Genomic DNA, 6274 nt, shown 5'->3' with positions numbered 1-6274 from the left:
ACACAGGAAGGATATGATTTATTGAACCTAATTAAATTTGTCCCATGAAGTCTTTCTGTGTAAAAGGGGAAGAGCGTGTGCATATATTTACTGTATTTACTGTAACTAACAGCAAAATGAACCAGCTAGGAAATTGCTTGGAAGAAATAAAGACATTTCTTAGGCTTCTTGGAGGATTATCAGAAAATACTTGAAAGATTTTACTGATTAAAAAAATATGCATGTTCTTTCTCACTTGTCTGATTCCATTTAAGTAGAAGTAGAGACTGCCAAAGCAGAAATGGGAAATCAGAGCAACACACATAGTGGTAATTTGGAAGTGGCTGTAATGAACGTTATGTGCAATACAACTGGAAATTTGAAGGGCAGAAATCCACTGGGAAATCCCACACTTGTTCATTCCCCCTCTCCCTTTTTTTAGTAATCACTTTTTGTGATCTAGTATTTTTGTCCTTCATGAATATTGATTCTCTCTCACACAAACTTACATATTTAGACACAGACACCACATATACAGACACACAGAGCCATGTTCACGCATGCACCAACCATTCAAAAAATAACAGAAAGGCATTCACTTTATGCTGTGGGCTTCCTGCACAAGGCAGGACTAGGATGTCTAGATATTTCATATGACTTCTTTTGTTACTCAGAGTTGAAAAAGAAACTGGAGCCTGATCCTGCTATCTTTTCACATGAAACCTTCCATTAATTTCAAAGGGAGTTCCACATCCAGAACAGGTACCACTTCAGGCACTATAATGTTGGGCATGGCAGGCAGGCTTCCTCAAGAATCTTCTTGGCGGTCCTACCAGGGCAAATGAAATGAGTCAGTAGCAGTACTAGGGGACTAGGATTTATTATTTCCTTTATGATCTGGTTCTGCAATTTATCAGATGGTAATTGCTACCTTATATCATGTATGTGCACACACACACAGGATCCACATTCCTTACAAAGTAAAGCATCAGAGTGCTCTACATCATCTTGCACGATTGTGACCCCCCTCGTGCAATGGCTACTCCAGATCATGAATAGCCCACTGGCTCTGCCTTTGAGAGGCATGGGTGTGGAGTCTATAGCCCCAATTGACCTGTACTCCAGCTGCATAAAGCTTGAATTCTTAGGTTCTGTGGGTTCAGGGAATTTCACTCATCAGTAATTCTATTGAAGTCAGTAGAGAGATGCCCATGCACAAGGCCTACTTACATCTGTAGAATGTGCAATAGGTTCTCAAATACTATGAGGATGGAGGCAATATAAATCAGTAGATTAGATAGTAAAGGAATGAAGCCATCTGATTACTCACAGTTCCTATCTTAATAGTTCCAATAGAAAGTGCAATAAACTTTGGAATTAAAATAGCATCAGTGTGAGCAGATTTCTCCATTTTTGTCATTGCTGGCAAGGGTGTACAAAAATTACAACATACATTTGTTCTTTTCAGTAGGGCAGCTCCCAGCTACTGTAATGAAAGTCGTAGGTAAGTTATGTAACTAGATGTGTTTGTCTATGCATATTTTTCCTCTCCATTTTTTTGGATTATATTGGGCCTAAGGATTTTGCCAGTAAGTGTTGCTGAGTTTGATTGCATCAATACAAATACAGATACAAGCCTCATCAACCTCACATGGTTACAGTAGGAGCAAACTGTTCTCCCGCAGCAGGTGAAATTCAGTCCTGTGCCAAGAGCCAGCACAAGGCTTCTGCAGCCCTCACTTCTCATGTAAGCCCTATTTTGAAGAGTTACAGGCAGCACAGGCTTTGTTGCTGGTCCTCTGCACGAGGATGAATTTTACTTTGCATGTCTGTAGTTTCACAAGTGTCCACAGTTGTTTTAGCTTTATTATAAATGTTGAATACTCCAATAGTATCATAATTGTGCATGGCGGTTTACAGAAGTACTTTCAGTCTAGGACCCCATCCAACTCCCACTGTAGTCAATTTCAAAATTCCCACTGACTTCACTGGGAGTATAAACAGTGCCTTAGATGAGACAAACACAAACACGAGTGAACAAAGGTAACAACAAATGAAGACACTATAACTCATATAATGGTGCAAATCAAGCTTCTGAATTGTGGACCAGATCCCCAGGCAGACTTTTGGCACTGACCCAGCATGCAGAAACTTGATTTGCAATATAATCCAGGTGAGCTGTGCTCTGTGTCACCTTACTGCTCCTCTGATCCTGGAACCAACCCTGGAGCAAGTTAGAGCTGCCTAATGGCTGCTCTAAATTATACCAGCAGGACTGATCAATTCTGGCTATACTTACTCCTGCCATTAGCCATGCCCCAAACTGCTCCTTTTTTCTGGGGTGTAGGAGAGCAGGTACAGTGGCATACAGCCTATGTCAGGGAAATTCTCCACTGGACAGGCTTTTTAAAAAGTCTAGCTATTTGCTTACTGTCTGTCTCCAGCTCCAAAGTATTTCCTCATATTTCATGCCCAGATGTGACTGAAGGATCCAGAAGTTTAAAAATAAAACTTTGAAGGAACTTGGGGAGTTCAATTAGATACGCTTTCATTTAGTGGGTGTATTCATAACGACTGCATCTGGGTTAGGCTGGCTCTGAGTGTATATCCACCAAGCCAGTCTAGTAACATCCAGTGTTTTTCCCTTCGCATTTAGTGTTTGCTCCTACTCCTATCAAAGTCAAGTGAATTTTTGCCATTGGTTTCAGCGGAAGCAGGCTGGAGACCTGGACTGTAAAAAGAACAACAAAACCTTTTAGTATTACTAATAATGTGCAGTGCTAGAGTACTTACAAGCATTGACAAACTAAGTGAGGAGGGAAAGGAATAAGTAAGGATCATCTTCATCCTGGCTGCGTTTTGGCTGACTCTGGGATATTTTTAGGACAAAAATGAAGCGAAGTATTATTTAAGTCATCCCTTACATTAAAAATAAATTAACAACATCACCTGGACATTATGTACTGCATGCAACCAATAATAACAACACTGTGTCTTTTCCTAGCTAAAATTGCAGGGGGACTTTAGGTAGGTAGAATGTATTTATCTGAGCTGAAATTTGATTAGGAAAATGAGGTTAATGCTCATACTCTTATGAGAAACATCATAAGATCTTTAATGCCATAAATATCTGGACCTAGGAGTTACATACCAGCTGAAAACTGTCCCTTCCTAGGACATTGGTTCAGCACTGGTCCAGAGGATAGAGCACCACTGTCTTCACCAACCAATAACATTTCAAGCAGTTTGCAATCTAGCTATGGACCCCACCCATCCTGCTTAATTTAAGAGCTCTGAAATGATAACAGCACAGGTAAAAATGCCTGCAAGACATAACTGCACAAAAATCCAAAAAAGATTTGAATCTTATCCTTAAAAAACTAACGTGGTAGAATCAATTAATGCAACCAACATCATGCAAGAAACACAATAGCCAAAAAAGAGACCTATACATTTTTTAAAAGTGTTCAAAATAAAAAGAATGGGGAAAATGGGAAGAGCTAATCTGAATGCTATGGTATAGAACAGCAGAATGAAAGTCTAGAAAAGACAGCTTGACAAGTGAGAGCATATTCCTTATTATTAACCCTAATCAAGCAAATGTTTCCTCCACTTGAGTAAATGTCTGCAGGTGAATATCCCCATCGAGTTCAAAGAACAGTTTATTCATGCCATCTGCTGTGCTTGGAGTAAATTAACTACATCACCTGCACTTCAGTAAAACAACATTTATTCTTTTCCTTAGCGCCATTTACTACTAACAATAGTCAAACTTGTTTTGCCACTAGCTAACTAAAGATTGAATTTTGCTAAACAGACTGGAAGTATCAAAGCAGTAAGAGTGTTTATTCTTCCAGTTTATAAAATGCACCGTGAGGCACACGTCCATTAATTACAAAATTCAATATGATCAGACATTGCTAATAAGAAGAAAAGTGGTAAACTCTGCTTTGTTTCCTGAATGTTTAAAATATAGGCATTGCGGGTGAAATTCAATATATATGGCCAACAGTATATGAGAGATTTAATCCAAGAGGTGAGGCTGTAAGGGGAGGGAGTGCAGATGGAGAGGGTGCATGTGAGGGATCTTACGCCCCTTATTTGCCATCATGTAGAGCGAGTCTGTAATAGCTTTGACTAGACTGGCATAGATGAGGCTGTTGGGCTAGGTCAAGACCAGAAGCATGAGTTCTAGAAAGCAGAGCACAGCCTCCAGGTTCAGAGAGGCTTGCAATGAGCACAGGGGCTGACATGGTGCCATGGTGCCATTGCAGCTCCAGGACTTGACCACAGGTTAGGAGTTGATTTCTATTCCCAACCACTCCTGTGGTGTTTCATGCATAAAACTTCATGCAGTGGAGGGGGTGACTTTCACTCTTAAGGCACACTAATGACTGAGTGTGCAAACCTTGATAGTGTCACACCATGAGGCTATAAATCTTTAAGTCACTATTTGTTTCCACCTAAGTTTCACTCTGAGTTCCGAGTTCAAAGTCTCTAGGCAAAATTCAGTTCAAATGGCCAAGTTTCATTTGGCTTTGCATGAAACCCATTGGAAACCACTCACACTTATCATATCATTTTCATTCAGACTACAATGCCTGATCTGAGCCATAAACTTTAGGAAACGTTGGAAACAGATATGGGTCCAAGCTTTACAACTCGGTGCCGCCAGGCCTCAGCAGGTGACAGCTGAGGATGCCAAATTCAAGACAGACTGCTGACAAATAGGGAAGACTCACCTCAAACTGGTGATTATTCTATCATTAGATTATATCAAACCACTAACAAAAGTGAACTGTCTCACCACACTGGTTAACAAGAAGTCAAAAAGGCATTCCAGCCCTTTGTTCTCCACCCAGACACTGGACTTTATGATGAGCGGTTACTGAAAAACAGTTTCATCAGTTATAGGGTCTGTCTAATTGCAAGGGACCTGCCACTTAACCAGAGCAATATATAACTCAGATCTTACCCAATAATCATGCTGATACCAGTTTTTTAGTAACTAAAAACTAAAGGTTTAATAATAAAAGAAAAGAAGAAGAGATTTATTAATGGTTAATAAATCATGGACATACAAATATTAGGTTTGAAGCAGTGATGGAATAAACTGCTAGACTGCAAAAGTCTCTCTGAAATTACCCAAAGAGATTAGGGGCCATCAGTCCTTGTTCAAAGCTTCCTTGTTAGAAATCTTGTTCAGAGAAATGAAGCAGGAAATGAAGAAAAAACAGATGTCTCAGGTGCCTTTTTATAGCCTCTGCCATTTGAAGGAATGTTACTGTCTCAGACAAAGCCCACAGGCCAGGTGCATGGAAAATTAGTGGCCCAAGATGGAGTCCGGGGTCCCATAAGCATATCACATATCCTTACATGATTTGGTGACTCACAGAGGCAGTCTATGCCCATATTCTTTCTGAGGTGTCCACAGGAAAGGCTTACTGGGCAGGATGAATTTCTTCAATGGCCCATTGTGATCTGAATGTCCTTAATAGGCCATCAATACATAGCTCTCTGGCTCTAATGTAAATTCTATTGAGGGGGAGGGTGTTACTCAAGACTACAACATGTGTGTAAGATACCAGTACACAGGTAATATTCATAACTTCAGCTACAAAGATGATACATGCATATAAACAGAATAATCATACTTAGAAATTCATAACTTTTCTATTGAGACCGTACATGATATACTTCATATAAGAATTGTTGCAATTCTGTAACAGTGGTAAATGGTCATATTCAATCATACATCATCACACTCAGGCCTATCTATAAATTAGTCCAGGTTCATGTGAAAGGTTAGTGAACTTTTTACTAAACCTGGGCTGGGTTTTGAGTCTGTAAGGAGGCCCAGACTCAGGTGATTTTTACAAACATTTCATAAGGCTGTACTCACGTCCCTACATACCTTGGCAAAAGAATTGCTGTCTCGAGCTAATGCAATCTGTTCTGCATTTCATGTTCCCCCAGGCAAGTAATCTAAGCAGCCGTTTCACAGAACCCCTATTGATTAGCCTGTTTAGCCTCCTGCCTAGTAATATAATTATTATAGGAATTGTGAGGTCTGTTTTCTTACATTTGCTGTTGGATTGCTACTGCATGACAGCTTCCTCATTCCCAACAAATCCTTTAAGAGGCTGAATCATTGGACTAGCCACCTCAGCTTTTCAAGAACAATAATATAGGCACAGGCCATAACAACAGATAATAAAGTGATCTTCAGTCACTCTTTAGGGACTAATCTGTCCCTGTCACTCTCTCTCTCTCTTTGCTGTTTGCTGTCTCTCAT

The sequence above is a fragment of the Gopherus evgoodei genome, chromosome 2, assembly GCF_007399415.2.
Source record: "Gopherus evgoodei ecotype Sinaloan lineage chromosome 2, rGopEvg1_v1.p, whole genome shotgun sequence".
NCBI lineage: Eukaryota > Metazoa > Chordata > Testudines > Testudinidae > Gopherus > Gopherus evgoodei.
The sequence above is the reverse complement of the archived record's forward strand: the minus strand, read 5'-3'. Positions refer to the sequence as shown.